Genomic DNA, 24,133 nt, shown 5'->3' with positions numbered 1-24,133 from the left:
GGGGCTTGAACTCACAAACTGTAAGATCATGACTTGAGCCAAAATCAAGAATCAGATGCTTAACCAGCTGATCCACCTATGCTAACTTAATTTAGTATCATTGTGTTACCTGTAATGTTGGTATTTTTGGTAATGTTCTCTGTTCCTTTCTAGTTTGTTGCTTTTGGTCCTTCTTTTCCCCAAAGAGTACCCATTACTTTTTATTGTAGGGCTGATTTAGTAGTCACAAACTCTTTTTGTTTTTGTTTTTCTATCAAACTTGTTCTCTCTCTTTCTTTTCTGAATGACAGCCTTGCTGGATAAAGTATTCTTGGAAGAATATTTTTCCCATTCAGCACATTGAATATATTCTATTATTCCCTCTGGCTTGCTAAATTTCTGTGGATGAATATGGTGCAAATCTGATTTTCCTTCCGTTGTATTTTAAGAACCTTTTTCCCTTGCAGCTTTCAGGATTCTTTCCTTGTCTGTATTTTGTGAATTTGATTAGTATATGTACTGGTGATGTCTGGCTTTTGTTGAATTTAATGGTAGCTCTCTGTGCTGCTTGGATTTTGATGTCTACGTCCTTCCCCAGATTAGGAACATTTTCAGCTATAATTTTTTCAAATAAACCCTCTGTCCCCTTTTCTCTATCTTCTGGGACTCCCATGATATGAATGTTATTATGCTGTATTAAGTCACTGAGGTCCCTGAATCTGCCCTCATGATCCATTACCTTTGTTTCCTTCGTCATTTCAGCTTCATTATTTTCCATAATTTTATCTTCTATATCACTGATTCTTCCCTCTATTTCGTCCATCATCATTGTTATGTCATACATTTGGGTTTGCATCTCAGTGATAGCATTTTAAATTTGGGCCTGACTAAATGTTAGTTCTTTTATCTCTGTAGTAAGGGATTCTCTAGTGTCTTTGATGCTTTTTACCAGGCCAGCTGGTATCCTTATAATTGTTGTTTTAGATTCTAGTTCAGACATCTTACTTATATATGTATTGACTAAATCCCTAACCATCATGTCTTCATGTTCTTCCTTTTAGGATGAATCCAACCATTTTATTATTTTGGCAGAAAAAATATAAAATGAATTTTTTTAAATAATAAAGGAAGTTAGATCCTAGGTTTGTTTTGGTGTGCTTGTTAAGAGAAGTTTGATAGAAACAAAAGATAAAAAATTAAAAATAATTCTAATAAATATATATTTCAAATTGTTGTTTATGTATCCAAAAATAAAAACCAACAAAGAAACAAAACAAATAAACAAACAAAATGACCCAAATGGCGCTAGTTCCTGTTTCCCCTAGAGCTAAAGATTGCAGCACTCTATGATCGGTAGATTTAGTGCCTGTGAGGTGTTCGTCCTGGTCTTCTGGGGAAGAGGCCCGTTTCACTGATTCTCAGAAGGACTTGCCCTAGTGGAGATGTGCCTCCAGGGCACAAGGGGGTGGGACCTGGTATATGCCAGGCCAGTCTCTAGTTGGTGGTGCTGTTTTTCTCTCACTGAGGTTGGTCACTGGTGGTGGGCAAGGGGTGAAATTGTGTTTACCTCCTTCTCTTGTCTGTGGAACAGGGAGCTCATGCTTACCACTCCTCAGGAAGCCCTCACAGATAAGCAAACAATTGCTACTCCTGTGTCCCTGGTCTCCATTATATCCCTTCCCTCACCCTGTCTTTTTCCAAGCTGTCCACCTGTCAGATGGTACAGTACTCCTGTGTTTTATCTCAGGTGTAGCTAAGTTTCAAAATCCCACAATTTAGAGATCCCCCCATGGCAGGGGCCCATGCTGATCATCTGGGAGAGGGTCTTGCTGCACTTTGGTTAGTTCTGACTTGTCCCAGAAAATAGTCACAGGACTGTGCAGTGGTTCGGAGTTTATGGTACATCACAGCACACAGCCAGTGCCAGAATTTGCTGCCCTAAGTTTGCATTTCTGTTCCTATGCTGGTGAACAGGGGACCTCAGTGGTGCCCACAGGGTCCTTTGTCTGCAGAAAGGCTGTATCACCTCTACCAAATGCACTCCAAGCAGGAGAACTGCTTTTCCCTGCATGACCCAGGGGATCCTCACACCATGCTGCCCACTCCTGAGACTCCAACCTCCTTCCCCTCTGGAGCACCACCAGGTGCTGCCTTAGTGATGGCACTGACCTCTGAAACTTCAGAGTCTACGCTCACTATTTATAAAGAACTGGCGGTATTTAAGTCCTCTCCTTTTTCCCAGTCAATGATTTTGAGAAAGTGTCCCCTGTGCATGTTCTGATTTTTTTTTTTCAATCTTTCTCTCTCTCTCATTCTCTCTTTCTCCTCTCTCCACAATCAGGGCTCCCTTCCTTCCACCACAACCGCAGCTCTTTTTTCCCCCAAATCAATTTTCTGCACCTCTTACCTTCCATGGGTCACTTTTTATGCATATAGACATGCGGCTTTGGGTGTTCAGAATGATTTGATATTTATCTAGCTGTGTTTGAGGGAGGAGGCAAACCTAGGGTCACCTTACTCCTCTGCCATCTTAACCCTTTGAGAGATGTACTTACATTAATTATAGTTAAATTTTACATGTGAAAATGCCTATTTTTAAGTTTTTTTATTTTGAGAGAGAGGGAGAGAACAAGCAGGGGAGGGCCAGGGAAAGAGGGAGAGAGAGAGAATCCCAAGCAGGCTCCACACTGTTAGCACAGAACCCGATGTGGGGCTCAATTTCACAAACCGTGAGATCAGGACCTGAGCAAAAACCAAGAGTTGGACGCTTAACTGACTGAGTCAATCAGGATCCCTAGAAAATGCCTATTTTTAAAATATTTAAAATATTATGTACTTGTCTTCTTTGTGAATAATTTAAAAAATTATAAATCCTAATAGTAACATCTCAGATTTGTATCATTCTCTGAACCTTGGTCTTTTATGCAACCCAATTTCCACATCAGACTTTAGAACAGTAGAAAGTCTTGTCTCTCTGAAGTCAGGATGAAGAGGCCCAGACACCTGGCACAACTCAATATGCCTCCCATTGTAACAGTTGTTTCAAGCTTCAAATAAAGCATTTATTATTGCTCACCTAGTTAGAAAGCTACTGACTCTGATTTCACAAAATTTCTTTAAATACCCTTGGTTTTCTGTATAGCACATAATTTTAAGGAGTATAGCAGAGACCTAAAACTTACATTGGGAACAACAAAAGTAGCCATGAAACAGGGCCAAATAGTTTAGCCTTTTGACAAAACATAAACTGCCTATCATCTTCAATTATATCTGGAGTTATGTTTTCATATTACTACCATTTGGGGTGGGAAGCTATACTTACAATGAGGAACAAGGACTATTGTGTAGCTTTATTTTTTGTTTGGCTAGAATTATTTCAGCTTTCTTTATGCTGTTTCTGGCATTGTTCACTTTTATATTCAGATCTAATTAAGAATTTATTGATTATATAGATCTAGATCTAGATCTGTATATGGATATCTCAACTCATATTCTTCTGTAGATAATTCTTTTAGCTATTGTCCAGAATTTCAGTGTCTAAGATATGACACATTTTACCTAAAATATCCAGGATTTCTTCCTCAATGATTCCATTAATACAGCCATTGCATAAGTCATAGAAATACATAAAATATTGAAAGAATTGGAGTTTTAACACTGCTTGAATATGGACATGTTAAATATACGATCTCTGCAAAATCCTTGGTAAAGGTACTACAAAATTTCATTTGCAGTGGCAATGAGATGAGTTTGTAGAAATCTTTTGATTTAGATAGAAGAAACACGTCTTTTGGGATTGATGTTTGAATTTCACATTTAAAAATATTTTTCAGTTCACATTAAAATTCAGTAATTCTGATTCTTGAGATATTATATGACAGTTAGCCACCCCAAACTTTAAGGGATTAACAGCTTTTACTTTCTTTAGAATGCTTGCTCTGGGGAATCCAGATGCCATATCAGTAGTCCAGCTACCCTGATCACCATGCTGTGAGGAAATTTAAGCAAACCATGGGGATAGTCTTTTTTTTTTTTTTTTTTTTTTATTTATTTTTTTATTTTATTTTTTATTTTTTAATATATGAAATTTACTGTCAAATTGGTTTCCATACAACACCCAGTGCTCATCCCAAAAGGTGCCCTCCTCAATACCCATCAAATGGGGATAGTCTTTATGGAGAGAGAAAGAGACTGAGAAACAAATGTACACACACAGGTGCTTGAAAACTCTTCAATTCTTTAGATATCTCATCATGAACAAGATACATGAGCGAAGTAGCCTTTGGATGACTCTAGACCCATCTACTATGTAATTGCAACTGTATGAGGGGCCCCAGAGTATAATCAACCCTCTGGCCTGGGAGGAATAATGATAAATTATTGCTTTAAATCTTGAAGTTTTACTGTGGCTTGTTATATAACAGTAGATAACTGGAATAGTGGTGGCCTCTTGGTTTTTATTTTCTCTTTAAAACTAGTTATTTCTAAATTCTCACAAATAAAAGGTGTTATTTACTAATAAAAATAAAAAAACTATTTACAATATCTCTGTAGAGTAGACTTAACAGTTTATGGTTACAGTATAATATTGCCTCATTTAGGTTTTTAGTTGTACCTCTGCCATGCTTATTCTCTGTCAGTTTTATGTATGGCCAGCTGGTCTCATCATATCTGACATAACTCAATTCTGATATAACTTCACCTCCATCACCATGAGCTACTGTCAGTGATCGGTTAAGGTTCTAGTGTTGACATATCCTTGATTAAAAAATTAAATTCATTTCTAATTTTACTGCTTAATATTAATGGCTGGATTAAATCAGAGACACTGATTTAAAAGGCAGTCAAATGAAAGCTATCATTTTTAAAAGAACTAATCCTATACCAGTCACTCTTCTAAGCACATTAAATGTATTTAATTATCAGTCATTTTTTTAACATAAGAACTATTATCCTATTCATCTTATAGATCAGAAAATGGAAACCCAGAAAAGAAGATAACCCATGCAAGATCACATAACTTAGTCTTATCAAACTAACATGAGAGTGCAGATTCTGTAGTCAGCCTGATTTCAAAGGCTGTTTTATCCTCTGTCTTAGTTTACTCATGCCTAAAATGGAGAAAATAATAATAATCTACCTCAAAGGACTGATGCGAAGAATGGGAGCTTGGTAAGAATCTAAATTTAAGCAGCATATTTATCCTCTTATACTATTGTTGAGAGAACTGAATTAGTTAATAGAATTAACACACTTAAGACAAATACTGGGGGTGAGTAAACTTTCACTAAATATTAAAAATTATATGAAAAACGTTTCAAACAGGCTGTCAGGAAAGTCCAGATAATGAAAACCGTGTTTCATTATCCGAAGTAATTGTTTCTTAAGTGAATGCAAGGTAAGAGAATGGGGGGAAATGGACTAGTAGTAGGAATAACTGACCCCAGATCAACCAGTTATTAGCCATTGAACTTGGGCAAGTCATTTTTCTTTTATCTTGTTTCTTCACTTATCAACAAGAATATCTACTTTCCCTACTTTACAGGTTGACTAAATGGAATCTATCTATCTGTCTATCTATTCAAATAATAACCTCTCTCAAATTGTTTGCCGATAGATTCCTCACATGCTTGTAATTATCAGTGTAGAAAACTTCAGGGTAGAAAACAAGGTATATCTCCTTGTATTCACTTTCATAGATAACTATCTCTTTAAAGGGCTATTATTAGCAAGAATTAATGGAATGTTCCCAGGATGAAGGCAAGACTCAGATTAGCCAAATTGTACAATAATTACATTTTTTTCTTACAAATTTCATAATGCCACACTAAACTTATTTTGTACAATTTTTCCTGGTCATTTTTTTCTGCAGACCTGTGATTCTGTCACCTAGATTTTTAATTTACCTGATAGTTCTAAAAACAAGACCCCAGTAGTCATGGCTAAGAGTGCTGCACAAATGAACAATGACCCACATATAAAATCCAACTTTTCACACACATCCTTTACAAACTGACCTCCTTAATTTTAAGGTGAGGATTGCTACAAATAATTTAGCAGGAAGCAGAATCTAAATAGGAACAGGGTGTGGAAAAAAGATACTGGATGAAGTTGATTCCAGATGGGGAAAATCATTGATTCCAGGCAATTTTGTTTCTAGCCATTTATTAGAAAAATATTGTTACTTAAAATAATGCTCCTAACCCAAGTTTCCACATTTATACAAAAATGGTATTTACATGTTTTTTTTTCCAAAGACACTTATTGAATGCTAATCTTTGCAAATTTTAAAATTGAATTTACAGAGATTACACAGAATATTGAAGGCAAACATGTACACACTGCCTATTGTAGAAGACAAAATGTTTCACATTGTAAATAAGAGTAATACTGCAGATAAATGGTAGAGGAAAAGCTTTATTCCCACAGGAAAAAGTTTTATGTGGATGTGTCTTTCAGTTACGCTGGAAGAAAAGGCAGTGATTTCTTTTTAGATAGAGGTGATAACTTTGCACTCCAGGTGTAGTTAAGAGTCTAAGCTGAGCTCCAGTAGAGGGAAAGATCAATGTGTTGAGGACACCTCAGGAAGTCTGCAAAGGCCAATGCAGAGAATAAGAATGCTATGGATATTTCATGGGGGTATATATACAAATAGTAAGTAGAGCATAGGAATGGTTGATGACTATGCCAAAATGGCATGGACTTTTATACTAGATAAATTATTAAGTCCCTGCAGTATATGTGAAGCCTTGACCAAACACAACTAATTGGAGAGGTAACCAGTTTATTAATCTAGATACAAAGTCCTGCCTGGAGGCCTCTCATCAATTGGGAAAGAAAAGAAATCACACTGAGTGATTTTGTTCAGAACTCAAAGCAACTAAACATTACAATAGTTATCAGTGAACATGTTAACTTAATTTTTTAAGCAAATAAACTGTTTACTCTTATTTTTATAAGAATAAACTTCATATGTACATCTTGGAGTGAACATAAAAATAATCACTGGAAATAGAAAGTATACATTCTACCAATACCAATATTAAAGTTTTATATTATTTTCCTCTGTTTCCTTATGAGGAAAGAGATACAAAAAATAATTTTCATCTCTAATTTAGAGTAGTTTTGATCAACTAACATCCATTAGAGTATATCACTTTTTAGAAATAATACTACTATATTTTGTAATCAATCATAAATGCATTGCAATTGTATGTGACAAAAACTGCAAAGTACAAAGTAGTTGCATGTGTTTAGAATTAAGTGGATATATAACATAAATATTATAAAGGATATTAAATTAGGTATATATATAATATATATAAAGACAAAGCTATCTATTTCTAACATATTGTTACAACTGCAAGAAAGAAGAAAATATTATGCATTAACTTCTAATGGATTGATATATCAGGACAGATAAGGATTTATAATATTATGTTAACCTTTCCTTATTATATTTGATTATGTTCTGTCCAGGGGGTGAAAAATATTTTAGTAATAATATTTTGTGAGTTTTTTTATTGCAGTTTTGTTTTGTCTTATTATTTCTTATGTTGCTTTCTCTGGCAGACAGAAATGCCAATGAAGCCACTGGGGCTGATGACTTTTCATAACTACAAGTCATGGTTCATTACAGGTAGGTTATTATGATAGCAGAAAACAAGGACTTTCCAAGAATAGTTAATTGCACTTTAAAACTGCTTGCAACGGAACTGCAAAAATCAAATGGTAGTTTGAAACAGTTGCTTGGTCCCCAGGCAGAGAAACATTTTTAAACACCTGTGGTATAAGAAATATTCTCATCCAAATTATGAGAAATATACCTTTCACTTATAACTTCAGTGTTTGGTGTGAAAGTTTGTTAAAGCATTGAGAGTGCTCTGTGGACAAATGGGGAATAGGCAAAGGGACCTAGAACAAATTAATGAAGGTGGAAATTTGTAAAGATCAGAGTCAGTAATGGAAGACTTGACTGTGGGCACATCACAATTGTCAGCACTTGTTCTAACTTTCCGGCATATAAATGCAGTATAAAACCAACACTCCTTATAAAGGGTCATCCATGAGAATTCTGTAGTTCAGTTCTGTCATCAGCTCTTACTTATAAGATTAAAGTTTCTGCATGAATAGCTTAAACATAGAAAATTATATGATTTATCATTATGTCCCTGTATCACTTATCACTCCTTCCTCATAGTGATTACTTAATAATTGATGATGATGATGATTAATGATAAAGCTAATCACAATGGTTGCATTTATTTGATCATATATTGAGTGGCAGAAATTTTGAAAACATTATTTTATATAATTCCAAGAATACACCTCCTAAGCGGATACTGTTATCTTCTTTTTGTAGACGAGAATAGTGAGGCACAGATAAGTTGAGGAGCATAGCCAAAGTCAAATAATTATCATGTTGAAATTACCATATTTAAAAAGAAACTGTCTCTAAACCCAAGCACTTTAGGCAGGTGGATGAATGAATGCTGTGAGTTAAGCCTCCTGTAAGTGCAGGGTGAGGGGTGTGCACATTTCCACACATACTCAAAATGTTACAATTTAATACTTAGTAAATGTCCATAAGAAGGAGAGGGATTCATTTATGCATTTAGTGGAAAAGTATTAGTTCTTTTCCAGATATTTTCACACTGCAATATTTTGATGTGTTCATCTCCACTTGATCACTTATGGCTTTTATATTGAATTTCAGAGCACACAGTAGTCCATTCCACATAGACTCTATCAGAGTATGTAAGTAACTATTTAAGTAACTCATCAAGTAACTATCAAGGGAAAAGATTAAGATATCATCACATGAACTCTTGTTCATCTTGTCTCTTCTGGTCTACACCTGGTCAATTGGAAATAGGCCATGTACCCATTCTCCCCTCATCTTGGAAGTAATTTATATTTTAGTTTGCTCTGATAATTTCCTGGAAAAAAAATTGAAAACAGTGATTGTTTCAATTATTATTTTTTTTAAATTCTGTTTCTTTATTTTGAGAGAGAGAGCGTGCACACAAGTGGGGGAGGGGCAGAGAGGGGGGAGAGAGAGAGAAAGAATCTCAAGCAGGCATCAAGCTGTCAGCACAGGGCCTGATGTGGGGTTCGAAATCACAACCTATGAGATCATGACCTGAGCTGAAACTGAGTCAGATGCCGAACCAACTGAGCCACCCAGGCACCCCTGTTTTAATTTTATTTTAAAGGAATTTGGCTTTAATTTTAGTTTTAAGTAGAGATGAATATTACAATGAATCCTTTGCTAGTCCAGGCTATTCCACATATTTATCTTTAATCACCCATATCATTTTAGAAATATAATTATCCAGACCATCTTAGAAATAATTCTATCGACTCCTTTCCAAGGTAACATCTAAAAGAAGATTAGTGCTACTCAGACTCAACATTATCAAGTTATGGCACAGTTGATATTTGGATGCCAAACAGTCCAGCTTGGGTGAGATTATTTTTTTCGCTAAAAGAGAAATATACTCTTCGATTGTAGAAATATACTCTTTGGTTCAGGGATTATACCCTCTCTGAGGCCAGTTTCTTAAATGTAGGAGGGTAAGGCTTGGTCATATTAATTGAACTGCTTTACCAACGAAACTAGGGGATTGAAAACATTTTAATAAGGATGGGTGGGATTTATTGAAAACACCAGGGAAGACAGGGAAAGGAGGGAAAAAAGGAGAAAGTGAAAAAACCCACAATATTTAACTTACTGGTTCCATTTCACTGCTATTGTCTATTCCAGGCCCTTCATTCCTCTTTTCTCTTCATAGTTAGGCCTTTAAACTAATCTAAATATATTTCCAACTGAGGACACAGTATGAGAGAAAATACTTGGAAAAAGAAATAGAGCATTTTGTAGTTGCTAAAGTTACATATTAAAAAATATGAAATGTAAACACAATGAATTAGAATTTTACAAAATAATGTAAATGTTTCAACATGTATCCCAGAAGATTATTTAAAGTTTTTTTACATTTTAATATGTAACTAATAATTTCCATAAGAGTCATAATCATCTATGCATATTAAATTCAGTATTAAACTAAATATATGTGTTAAGTTTAAGAATACACTGAGTCTCCATCCTCTAAATAACACCAGAAAATGATGTAGTTAAATAATTAAAGGAGTGTATTTCTGCTGCTGAAGATCTCAGAATAAGACTGGAAGAAAGTGTCAGCTTCATTAAACTGGGATTATTTTTTATAATATACTCTTCTCATTTGCTTTCAAATTTACAGATGAACTTTTAGAAACCTCTAAAAGACATATACCATCATAATCAAACTTATAGAAAACATTAGATCACAATACAAACTAAGTTTATTGCAATATAATTAAAAATTTGGTGATGGAAAAAGAAACATAAATTTGTAAGTAGTATTTAACATAATCAGTGTGTAGTGAGAAGTAGTTATTTTATCACTTATAGCTGTAGAGGAATTTAAAGAGGAAACATATCTTAAGTGATAATTTGCTGAGCTAAGGAGCTGTGAGAACGACCCTGGTTTACAAGATAGTTCTCTGTTCAAATTTAATTTACTTTTACTTTTCTTCATACATAAAATGAAGCTATGATGAATTCAGTATTTGAAAGGATTTTTAGCTCTCAACAACATTGGTTCGTAACCCTCCCTGGAGCCTCCTTGTAATCTGAAACTGTCCCCTGTACTCAGAAGGCAGAAACCAAAGAAACCAAAGAAAGAAGTAAGCCACTCCAATTTGGTAAGTGGCATTTTTAATGAGCAAAGGAAATTACACAGGAGGCTGGTCTTGGGCAGCAGCAAGACGAATGGATCCCTGCTTCTGCCCACCAAATGTTATAAAGCTATGAAGAGAACTTAACTGGGCTCAGTCATGTATACCATGCAGGTTCTCAGGATTATGTTTCTGGAGCAGCCCCTGGGAGTGGAAAAGATCAGCAGAACCCACATTCCAAGGACAGGGGGGAGGGTGAGGAGTCTCTGAGTGCCTGGGTCCAGTTGACAGGTCAATTTGTGGTCATGTCTTTTCCATGACATTCCCCAACAAGCAAACCCTAAATTCTAATAAAGTATTTCTCTTTCCAAATTTCCCTTTATGCTCTAACACAATTACCTTATTGTTCCTGATTATGTACTTTATTTTAAACATTTCCTTAATAGTAGTTTCAATTTTTAATAATCACTGTTTTGTCAATAAAAACATCTTTGACTTTTTTTTTGCCAACCCACAAAACTTTTGTTTCCTTGCTTCCTCCTGTCTTTCCCTAATGTGAGTAAATGGGAACTCAATTTTTCTATTGCTCTGATTTAAAACTATGGTGTCATCTTTGATACATCTCTCTCTCTCTCTCTCTCTCTCTTTCTCTCTCTGTTTCTCTTTCTCTCTCACTCACTCACTTATGCAACCTTTTGAGGCTTTCTTTGAAATATAGCCAAAATGCAACTGCCTCTTAAAATCACACTTGCTTCCATACCAGTCCCTTATAATCTTTTTTTTCTACTTATTAGCCCTTAAAATGCAACCTTCCATTTTCAGTTAAAAATGTAAAGAACTTGAAAATCATCACCGTTTTTAAGTTTATTTACTTATTTATTTAATTAAAAAATTTCTTAATGTTTATTTAGTTTTGAGAGAGACAGAGACAGAGTGTGAACAGCGGTGGGGCAGAGAGAAGGGAGACACAGAATCTGAAGCAGGCCCCAGGCTCTGAACTGCCAGGACAGAGCCTAATGTGGGGCTCAAACTCACAATCCATGAGATCGTGACCTCAGCTGAAGTCGGATGCTTAACTGACTGAGCCACCCAGGAGCCTCCTTATTTATTGATTTTTGAGAGAGAAAGATGTAATTAAAATAATAGATAACATGTGAAAATAAATGTGTAAGAAAGACTAAAACTTTAAGAATCAAAAGGAACAACTAGAAATAAAAAATGTAACATATGTGAAGAGTTCCTTCAGTGCAGTCATCAGTAGACTCGAGGCAGCCAAAGTAAGAATCAGTGACCTTAAAGACAGATCAAGAGAAATGTTACAAACTGAAATGAAAAGAGAAAATATATATTTTTACAAAAAACTATGTGATAATTTTTAACAGTAAATATACACATAATTGGAATACCAGAAGGAAAAATATAGAGAATAGAGCAAAAGAAAAAAGTCAAGAAGAACACTATACTTTATCATAAGAGAAATAAGGATGCAAATTAAAATAGACTAGTAGGAAACTATGAAACTAAAAATAAACTAGAGTGAAATATTTGATGTTAAAAAAATCCGAGAATTCTATGTTCAGAGAAATTATCCTCTAAATGTGAAAGATAAATGAAGAGCTTTTCAGACAAACAAAAAATTATCATCAAGGAATTTGTCACCAGCAGACTTTCTCTGAAAAAAGTGGTTAAAGAAGTTCTTGGGGAGAATAAAAACGATATGCATCAGAAACTCAGATCTACAAAAAGAAAAAAAAAGAATCAGAGAAGGAATAATTGAAGATAAAATTAAATATTTTAACTCTTTTATTCATAATTACCTAATATGTAAATATTCGAAGTAACGATAATAGCAACGTGATGACAGCATATGGCAAAATAAGATGAATCACAGCAATGCCACAAGGAATAGCAGGAAATGGGAGTATTCTCTCATATGATACATGCACTAAATATGAAATGGTAGAAGGTTATGTGAAGGTGGATTTAGATTATTTAAAAACATATTATAAATTTAAGGAAACCATTAAAGAAAAAAATTTTAAGGAATACTGTGCTGAGAAAGGAGAAAGAATGGAATCATAGAAATGCACAATTAAAACAAGAGAAAGCAGAGAAATAAAAGAAAAAAGAAACAAAATGCAATAGGTAGAATAATAGCCACACATGTGGCAAATATTAATCTAACCATATTGATAGTCAGTTTTAAGGTTAATAGTCTAGATACAATTAAAAGATGAAGTTTCCGATTGGATTAGAAAAACAAACCCACCCAACTCAAATTGTTATTTATAAAAAAACAACTTTAACTTTTTAAAAAATTTTAACTCCAGTGCAACTAACATATAGGGTAACATTAGTTTCAGGGGTACAATATAGTGATTCAGCAGTTCCATATATTACTCAGTGCTCATCAAGGTAAGTGTACTCTTTTCTTTTTTCAATTTTTTAATGTTTATTTATTTTTGAGACATAGAGTGAAAGCGGGGAGGGGCAGAGAGAGAGGGAGACACAGAATCTGAAGGAGGCTCCAGGCTCTGAGCTGTCAGCATAGAGCTGGACTCAGGGCTGGAACCCACGGACCGTGAGATCAGCACAGAGCTTGACGCGGGGCTTGAACCCACGGACCATGAGATCATGACCTGAGCTGAAGTCAGATGCTCAATCGAGCAAGACACCCAGGTGCCCCAAGGTAAGTGTACTATTAATACCCTTTACCTATTTCACCCATCCCTCCACCCACTTCCCCTCTGATAACCATCTGTTTATTCTCTAGAGGTAAGTGTTTTTTGGGAAGAAAAAGTTTATCAACTGTAAGATAGTTTATTTTTTTTCTAATGTTTACTTATTTTTGAGAGAGAGAAAGAGAAAGACAGCACAAGCAGGGGAGGGGCACAGGGAGGGAGACACAGAATCTGAAGTAGGCTCCAGGCTCTGAGCTGTCAGCACAGAGCCCAACACAAGGCTAGAACCCAGGAACCTCAAGATCATGACCTGAGCCAAAGTTGGACACTTAACCTATGAGCCACCCAGGCACCCCCAACTTTAAGATAGTTTAAAACTGACATGACAGGAAAATATAATCCATGGTAACACTAAGTGAAAAAAGTTAGCTTTAGGAGGCTACATAATACATGATTCCATTTATATGACATTCTGGAAAAGGGAAAACTAAAGATATGAGAAATTTATCAGGTTTTCCAGGGGTGAGTGGGGAGGAAGTGTTGATTGGATGAAGCTCAGGGAATTTTTAGGGGATGAAACTCTCCTGTATAATTCTGTAACGATACACATATTATCCTATGTTTTTGTCAAAACTCATAGAATTTTGTTGAACAAGAGGGAACCTAGTGTATGAAAATATTTAAGAAATCATTTAGTAGACCAGGAGATCTCAGAATGATATGCTTAATGTGACAAAAGAAATTAACTTTATTATAAATGTATGAAAACAATCTCACTGAAGAGAACGGGAGGAACTATTGCTGGTCCAAATGCTGTTGGGAGTGAGTCGCAACCTTAAGAATAAAGGCAAAGTAACTGTGCACAACACTTTACTCTAGTTAATAAAGTTGTTTCCTATCAGTTAATATCTGAAACCACTGTACGTGTATACTGGAATTGAACAGTTAAGTACATGAAGATGGATGATTGCAGCCAGCTTTCTTATAGTTGGAGTAGGAGGTTACAGATGAGCAAAGAGAGTAGGCCACAATATTCTATGTGGTAACAGTTTGGCTTGAAAACATCAGTATGAACTCATATTACCCTAATACAGATACATATGGGTACATATAGAACTATTCATGGATATACATATATTGTACCTTACCCTGCTGAGAGGGCCTAGAAGCATTGACACCCAGTAGCTAGGAACTCACCTATCTTCCAGATCTAAGCTTCTAATACTTCTCTCCAATTAAATATCTATATCTAAATATCTATATCTACATCTAATCTATCTTATCCTCTCACAATATTTCAAAAGCATCCCATCTTTTTCAGAATTAAAGCAAATCTTACCACTGCTGACAAGCCCTAGCTCTCTCCTATCTGGAGGATCCACCAGCTGATTCCATACTGGCCTATTGGTTGTTCCTTAGATATGCTTAGTATACTACTGCCTCAAGGCCCTTCCATTTGCTTTTCATTCTTATGGGAAAACTACCCTAAGAACTGCCAGATATCACTTATCAGAGAGATACTTCTTGTGTTCCTGATACAAAATAGACCTCGTTATTCCCATAATTTTACTTTATTTCTTTTCCTAATACTTATTTCCACCTGCTATGTATGTATGTATGTGTATGCATATGTGTTTGTGTGTGTTTAATATCTGTCTCTCCCACCAGCACATGTAATTCATGAGAGAATTCTTTTCTCTGTGTGCACTACTTTGACTCTAGGGTCTAGAGCGGTTCTTGTATAAGATAATGCTTAGGAATAGTTGTTGAGGGGCGTCTGGGTGGCTCAGTTGGATGAGCATCCGACTTCAGCTCAGGTCATGATCTCCCAGTTTGTGAGTTTGAGCCCTGCGTCGGGCTCTAACAGCTCAGAATCTGGAGCCTGCTTCAGATTCTGTGTCTCCTCCTCTCTCTGCCCTTCCCATGCTCATGCTCTGTCTCTCTCTGTCTCTCAATAATAAATAAACATTAAAAAAACTTTTTTTAAAAAAGAATAGTTGTTGAATTGGGACGCCTTGGTGGCTCAGTCGGTTAAGCATCCAACTCTTGATTCTGATTCAGGTCATGATCTCACAGTTTGAGTTTGAGCCCCACATCTGGCTCTGTGCTCATAGCTGCAGAGCCTGCTTGGGATTCTCTGTCTCCCTCTTTCTCTCTCTGCCCCTCCCCTGCTTGCTCTCTATCTCACCCACCAACATGGGTGTTAAAGGTAACATAAGTAAATATGTAAATGAAATAGTACTTGAAAGTAACAACCAAATATGTACAACAAAATATATAGAATGTACATAGTTATTTCAATTCATAAAAGTATAGGCTATAAAGAATCCTATTTATATATATGCAGGCTAGAAATTAAAAAGAAAAGCTAATTTTATTAGTTTTACCTCTCGTCTCATACTAACCCACTACTAAGCTTTTTTCAACTTTGTCATGACATGATCCCTAAAGCACTCACCATTTAAAAAAAAAGTAGGGAGGGTGGGGAGGGTGGGTGATGGGTATAGAGGAGGGCACCTTTTGGGATGAGCACTGGGTGTTGTATGGAAACCAATTTGACAATAAATTTCATATATTGGAAAAAAATAAAATAAAATACATTAAGACAAAAAAAATTTTAAAAAAAAGTGTGTGTGGGGGGGGAACACCTGGGTGGCTCAGTTGTTTGAGCGTCCGACTTTGGCTCAGGTCATGATCTCACAGTTCATGGGTTCAAGCCCCGCATCAGGCTCTGTGCTGACTGCTTGCTCAGAGTCTGGAGCCTGCTTCAGATTCTGTGTCTCCTTCTCTCTCTGCCCCTCCCCCGCTCACGCTTTGTCTCACTCTGTTTCTCAAAAATAAATAAATGTAAAAAAAAAAAATTAAAAAAAGGATCATATATTTCCTTCTTTGATATACACAACTACAAAGGGATTTTTTCTGATATTTAAAGAGATTTCTGACAGAAATGCTAGCACTGACATACAAAGTATATAATTTCAGATTCTACTGTGATTTATACTGACTTTCATCCAACTTTATTTTGATCTATATTTAAAATGTTAGAAATGAAATTCAATGATTTTCCTCAGATATGAAGTTAATTAACTATCTTCAAACTCAGGGTAAGTTATTTCGTGGACGTAAATGCTGCTAGCCACAATCTTTTTGAATTATTATGACCTGTGACCAGGAACTACTTCATGGCTAACACAGCCAAAGTGAACTTAAAAGTAAAAGCATGATTAAAGAAATTAAAGATACTGTTATGTATTCACATTTTATATTGAATAAGGACCCATAATATGCTAGTTAAAAGATTTGTTTACTGTTAATATTAGAGTTCAGTTTATCATGGTATTCAAACCCCACTGATAACAGGAGTTTGCTAAAACTCATGTTCTATCCAGAAGACCACTAATCCTGCAGGTAGCATTGTAAATCTTTCTTTAAGGTTTGTATTATCAAATTAAAAATATTTTACCAGTTTTTCTTCTAGCATGTATTACTTCAGTTGAGTAATAAAACTACTGTTTTCCATTTAACTACTACAAATTATATCTCATTGCAGGCATGATTTGAACTGCTAGTTCATAGAAAGAATTCTCAAGTGCTATTTGGAGGAATACTTACATTCCAGAGTAATTTGTTGCCTTGCCATTTAGTTTCCAGAGAAAATTATTCATATGGAATCTTTGAGATATATTCCTTTATAATTTTATAAAATTTAATTAATATGTATCACCTTACAAGCTGAGCTATAAAACCATCAAATGCTCATAGTTTTGACTTATCAAATTTTTTTTGTTTGTTTTTTTGTTTTTTGTTTTGTTTTTTAGGAAGAAGTAATTACATTGTGAAAATAACAAGTTACTTTGAGTGAATGCTCCTGATTTATCTTTGGAGACTTCACCCTCAATAATAAATTAAAAGTTAATGCTATATCACCAGTTATCTAGTCTGCCCCTTCCACAGTTGCACATTTCTTTAGTGGCCCATTAAAAAACAAATTAAAAAAATGAATCTACAACTTGCTTCACCTCTGAGAGTTGAGGGGTTTACAAAATTGTTTCTCACCATGTAGTTCTGGAAGTTCCCAAGAGATATTTACATATCCTACAAATATGTCCTGATTTCCCCTTGTCACCCCACCCAGTCATCTAACCTTAGACAATCACTAGCTTTTACTGCAGATTGCATATTGCCAACTCATAACTGTCTCCACAAACTGATGTTTCTTTAGAAAGGCCATTGTGTCAAAGTAGCAATAGGATCAAAGATATTACCAAAGATCATGGTATAATTAGAAAAAAAAATTAGAAAATTAAAAACTTAAAATAAATTAGATATTTTTTAATCAAGCCATTGTATGTCCTTATTCCAGAAAACAATCCTCATTTTGCCTTCAAATCAGTGAAGGTCTAATTAAGAATTTATTTCCCACCACCAGCAATCATTTCCAAAAATACAAATTAAACATAACATGACTTCAGAGGAGAATTTGGACCTCAGAAAAAAATCAACCAATCTCTGGCAAATGTCAGACATACACAAAAATATCCACAAAAATCTCTATCCATTACCCTGTTTCAGCAATGATCTCATCATAGTCAATCTTGTTTCCTCTGAATCCAGACTTAACTCCCAACTTCAACCACCAGCAAGGTTATTTGAACCTGATACCAGACACAATATGACTTCATCCATTAATATTTTAGTGTCTCTCTAAACAACAAAGAATCAATTGGAAAAATAGGACAACATACTTGATTTTGTTGGTATTTGTAATTACTGAAAAATTTTAGGCATGATTGTGTTGTGATTCTTTGTGACAAGCTTTTTTACAGTATTTTTTTTTTTGAGTTAGGATACAAAAAAGTCCACACATTGTAATTTAGTATTATCTGATAACTCTTATTAATGTGAAGCCTTTGAAATGTATGTATTTAAAACTTAGAAAATATAATTAATGAATATTTTTAAGTTATAGGCTTATGTACTATATTACTTAAAATTATTTATTGAAGAAACAGTTGTTTATACTATACAATTTTCCCCAAATAAAATTTGCTTACTTCATCCAAGTGGTAAGGTTGCACATGTTATTTTGTAACGTGTTTTTTTTAAATTAGTTACATCTAGAGGTTTGATCCAATTGTGATTTTTTTTTAAATTAATATGCCTTCCAGGAGGAGGCACAATAATGTTTGGTCATCTTTCTTTTGGTTATGTTAGTAGATATTGGTGATCATGTGACCTTGATTCATTAATCACATAAAGATTGTAAAATGATCAAAAGATACTTCTCTCATTCCTATTTCACTTATAAGCTGGAATACCTCTATAAATTAGAAATTTGCACTAATCAACATTAGGGTTACCCTGAAGCATAATATTAGATAAAATGAGATAATTAATTATAATTATATAATTATAGTTATATGAATGCAATTGATACATAGCCCAGATTATAATATAAAAAGGTGAGTAAAGGGTATTTGCACATTTATTCCTTTTTGACACAAAGTATTCTATTGCTGTCTTAGCCACTGAATCTAAGGTAGGTACTCTTAGATGTTTACATGTTAATTTTTCCTTTCCTCTTTGTCAACACATTCTGATTTCTTTTTATAAGGGGGTGTGTGTGTGTGTGTGTGTGTGTAATGTATATTATATATGTATATACACAAATTTTTTCCTTCCCAATATAAACACATAGCCTCCCTCACCATCAATATCCCAAGCCAGAGTGATATGTTTATTACAATTGATGAGTCAACATTTGCACATGATTATCACCCCAAATCCATAGTTTGCATTAGAGTTTGCTCTTGGTGTTGTACATTCAATGGGTTTTGCCAAATGTATAATGGCATATCTCCACCATTATAGTGTCACACCAATTTTTTTACTGTCCTAAAAATCCTCTGTGCTCCACCAATTTATTCCTTTCTCGTCCACAAACCATTGGCAATGACTGATCTTTCTTACTATCTCTATAGTTTTACTTATCCCAGAATGTCTTATATTTGGAACTTATATGATTGTTCAGATTGTCTTTTTTCACTCAGTAATAGATATTTAAATTTCTTCCATGTCTTTTCATGGTGTATTAGCTCATTCATTTTTTCTACTGAATAATACTTCATTTTATGTATGTACCATAGTATATTTGTCTATTAATTTTTCATTTGTCAACTAAGAAAGACATCTTAGTTGCTTCCAAGTTTTGGCAATTATGAAGAAAGCAGGTTTTTGTACAGACATGTTTTCAACTCCTTTGGATAAATACCAAAGATCACAGTTGGCCGGATCATATGCTTAGTTTTGCAAGAAACTACCAAACTGTCTTCCCAAGTAGCTGTACATTATGTATTCCCACCAGCAATGAATGAGAGTTCCTATATCTCTACATCCTTACCAGTATTTGGTGTTTTAGGTGTTTGGGATTTTGGCCATTCTACCAAGGTGTGTAGTGGTATCTGTTTTAATTTGCAATTTCCAAATAACATCTGATATTGGTCATTCTTTCACATGCTTATTTGCTATCTGTGTGTCGTCTCTTAAGGTATTCAGATATTTTGTCCATTTTTAAATTGGGTTTCTCTTATAGAGTTTTAAGAGTTCTTTGTATATTTGGGATAATAGTCTTTTCTCAGATATGTCTTTTGCAGATGTTTTCTCCTAGTTTATTTCTTTTCATTCTATTGACTGTGTCTTTCATGGATAAGTTTTGTTTTTGTTTTTAATGAAGTCCAGCTTATCAATTTTTTCTTTCATGAATAATACCTTTGGAGTTGTATAAAGAAAGTCATCATGAAATCACATTCATCTATATTTTCTCCAATACTGTCTTCTTGGAGTTTTTAGTTTTGCATTTTACATTTAGTCTGTGATTCATTTTGGATTAATTGTGAAAATATGTAAGATTTGTGTTGAGATTTATTTTTGCACATGGATACAAAGCTGTTCAACACCATTTGCTGAAAAGACTATCTTTTCTCCATTGTATTCCCTTTGCTTCTTTCTCAAAAATCTGTTACCTATATTTGTGTGGGTGTATCTGGGTTCTCTTCTGTTCTATTGATCTATTTAATTATTCTTTCACCAATAATTTGCTTACTTGATAACTGGAACTTTATAGTAAATCCTGAAGTTGCATGGTGTCTGTCCTTTGACTTTATTTTTTCCTTCAACAGTTGTGTTATTGACTATTCTTAATCTTTTGCTTTTATATATAAGCTTTAGAATCAGGTTTCTACATACATAAAATAACTTGCTATGATTTCTTGCCTTACTGCATTAGGTAGGACTTCCCACACAATGTTGAAAATGAATTGTAAGAGGGAACATTCTTGCTTTCTTCCTGATCTTAGTGGAAAATTTTTCTAATCTCTTACATTAAATATAACATGATCTTTAGGGTATTTTTGTAGATGTTCTTTATCAATTTGATGAAGTTCCCCCCATTCCTCTTTTTTTTTTTAGTTTTTATCATTAATGGGTGAATTTTATTAAATGCCTTTTCTAAATCAGTATAATCATTTGATATTTCTTCTTTAATCTGTTAATGTTATGGATTATACTAATTAATTTTCAAATATTAAACCAGCTTTGAACACCTGGAATAAGTCCCACTTGGCCATCGTGTATAATTCTTTTTATAGGTTGTTTGACTTCATTTGTCAATATTATATTGAGAATTTTTAAATCTATATTCATGAGAGATATAGATCTGTAACACATTCTGTTTTGAAGCAATAATGGGGCCAACTCCAAGCCATGGTGTGTGATTGGTCCAAATTAACTGTAGCATTGCATAACTTATTGTCCTCTTTTGCAGATAAATGTGGTCAAGTGATTAAGTTCTTGCCAGTAAGACAAAACCTGATGAGAGGAAAGGGTTTCTTTTTTGGTGATAAAGGGGATAGACGTGGTTTTCCTCAGTCCTTTATCCTTCCTACTTTCACATTCTTCATCACGGAATGTAGGTATGGTGGTTTGAAATGAAATAGCCATCTTGTGATCAGGAGAAAAAGGCCCAGAGAATTATAAATATGTGTGATATTTAAGTCACTGATAAAATTCCAAAAGAAAGGATTAATTATAGATTTTGTTATATTAGCAAAATAAAGCTTTATTTTTAAGTTATTATTAGTCATCTGTTTACTTGCAATGAAAACATTTCCAATGATAATGGTTTCCTAAAAATATTGGTCTATTTTATTTTCAAGGGACTAATGGTTTTGAATTACGTCTGTTTGTGTGTTTCTAAGTATGTTTTATAATAGGAGACCAAGAGGTAATAGTTTTCTATCAGTCATTATTTTAACAATATTTTCTATTATTTGATAAGAATTTACTGAGTACATACTCTACATAATAGCACAGGTAAACCGGTGACCAACGGGTTAATGGGACTAATAAGCACAGCTGCAACTTTTTGCCCAGGCTTTTTTATTTGCCTTTAAATTTCCCTGACTCTCCTCCTCTGAGTAGGTGGATTTAAGGCTTGCTCTCCCACTTCCTTATTTGGCTGCCTCTCAAGTATACCCTTCTCTTGTTGCATACTTGATGTCTCAGTAACTGGCTTTGCTGGACATCTGGCAGACAAACTTGGGTTTGGTTACAAATTTGGCCAGCCAACCAGGAGATCTTTGCCCATGATTTGTTAGGCCCCAGCCAGTAACCAGAGACTGGTGACAAGGCCAAGCAGCTGCCTAGGCTCTTTGTTCTTGGGCCATCCTGCCCCCCTACCCCCAGCTGGGAACTCTAGCCTCAGTGCTTAACTTAAATCTTGTGACAAGGAAAGTTTTTGGGTTTGGTTTGGACAGACATCTCTTGGTGAGTATTTCGTGTGTAATAGCACATGAACTTATTCCTCCCATTTGGTTTGACTTAGAATTTTTCCATTCAGTTGCCTCCAAATAGAGGATTTGTGTTCTTTTCTTGCTTAAGAAAAGGCTGACTTGGAAGCTGTTTAGTTCAGTGAAACTCTGACTTTTAGGGAGAAACTAGAAATCGGGAAGCCATTTGCTTCAGTTACTAAAGCCCTGACTTTTGGGGAGGAACCAATGCTCACAGCAGCACTCAGGGCTTCATTTGGTTGGTTTGTTGATGCAGATTTTAGTATCTTTGAATAAAACCAGCCATGTTCTAATTGAAAAATGGGAAATGAGAATTTGATCCCACATGCAGGCCTTCAGACTGTATTCTCCAAAGTTGTCAATTTTTTGCAACACTGCTTGGCCACAATATTAGACACCAGAGAAAAACGACCAGTTAATGCATCCATAAATTATAATACCATCTTGCAATTAGATTAGTGTTGTAAAAGGGAGATACCTGGAAACTGTGTCTTTAAGATTTGTTTTCATTTTGTTTGTATATTTGTATGTGTGTCCATGTATGTTTGTAAATGTGAAAGATTTTCTCTACCCCTGGATGATACTGATAAAATTAATTTGTAAAAAGGCTTTATTTAGTTGGTTTAAAGGTAAGTGCTTGTAAGAATTTACTTCAAATCTCAGAAAGATAGACACTAACTCAAATGATTTACAAGTCAACATGATCTGGGAAAAATAGTTGGTATTAAAGGTAATTTAAGGTTATCTTAATTAAGATAGGCTTGTCTCAAGAATTATCAGTATTACATATAAAACTTTTATATTACATATAAAAATATTATCAGTATTACATATAAAACTATGGTTACTGAAAGTCAAGTAAGTTCATGTTATCTCTACTGCAAAGTTTGTAAGGAAAAAAAAAAAACCTTGAACTTTGTCTAATGCCTTATTTTGTTCCATGGGCAAGCTTTATGGGCAATCTAAGAACAGAAGCAGAGGTAAGTGATATAGATAGATAGATAGATATAGATTTATTAAATTTCTTTGATGTTTATTTATTTTTGAGAGACAGAGCATGAACAGAAGAGGCCCAGAGAGAGAGAGGGACACACAGAGTCGGAAGCAGGCTCTAGGCTCTGAGCTGTCATGACAGAGTCTGGTGTGGGGCTTGAACTCACAAACCGTGATATCATGACCTGAGCCAAAGTCAGATATTCAACCTACTGAGCCACCCAGGTGCCCCGAGGTAAGTGATTTTAATAAGTGTAATAAAGACTACTGAAAATAAGGGAAACAATATGCAAGGAAAGAGACCAGTTGTTTAAGAGGGAAAACTTAGGACAAAATCTGAATGAATGTAAAAATGTATGTTGTAGAGGTTTGTGAGAAGGAAACGTTTAGAAAAGAATTTTGGGCATAGTCAACAGTAAGATTAAGGAGAATTAGTATATAAAAAAGCTTATTAGGGGCTGATCAACACATGGAGAAGAGAAGGGAGAATAAAGAAGCAAGTTTAGGCAGAAAGTTGAGAGGTGATACAATATTAACAGAACACTTAGTTGATTTTCTAAGAAGTTCTAAAAGTTGGATTGCCCTTGAAAACCATCTTAAATTGGAGCAAAGGGCTACACTTTTATAATGGTCATTGGATGTGGCTACCTGGGAAAAGGAGAGAACCTTAGCAACACAGCTGTCTTTCATCAAGGCAATCCCCAATAACATCTGAGAGTTGAGAGTTTTGGTGGCCTCCCTACAGCTGGAGGCCCTTCATTCCTGTTGGAGACTCTGAACATTTCAGCATTTACCACAAGAACTAAGATCCATACAGTGCTCTGAATGTCCTAGTCCCAATAAGTATATATCAACATGGGAGTGACAGGAGGAAAAAGGAGGGATTACATAAAGTGTTTAAAAAATCCATCT

General features: G+C 34.8%; 1 pseudogene; it reads left to right on the top strand.

Annotated features, from left to right (window-relative positions):
• Nucleotides 1-2,071: 2,071 nt before the first annotated feature.
• The window catches only part of LOC125921613 (dysbindin-like), a 64,769-nt pseudogene continuing 42,707 nt past the window's right edge, over nucleotides 2,072-24,133 (top strand).

The sequence above is a fragment of the Panthera uncia genome, chromosome C2 (genome assembly GCF_023721935.1).
Source record: "Panthera uncia isolate 11264 chromosome C2, Puncia_PCG_1.0, whole genome shotgun sequence".
Taxonomy (NCBI): Eukaryota; Metazoa; Chordata; class Mammalia; order Carnivora; family Felidae; genus Panthera; species Panthera uncia.
The sequence above is the reverse complement of the archived record's forward strand: the minus strand, read 5'-3'. Positions and strand labels throughout refer to the sequence as shown.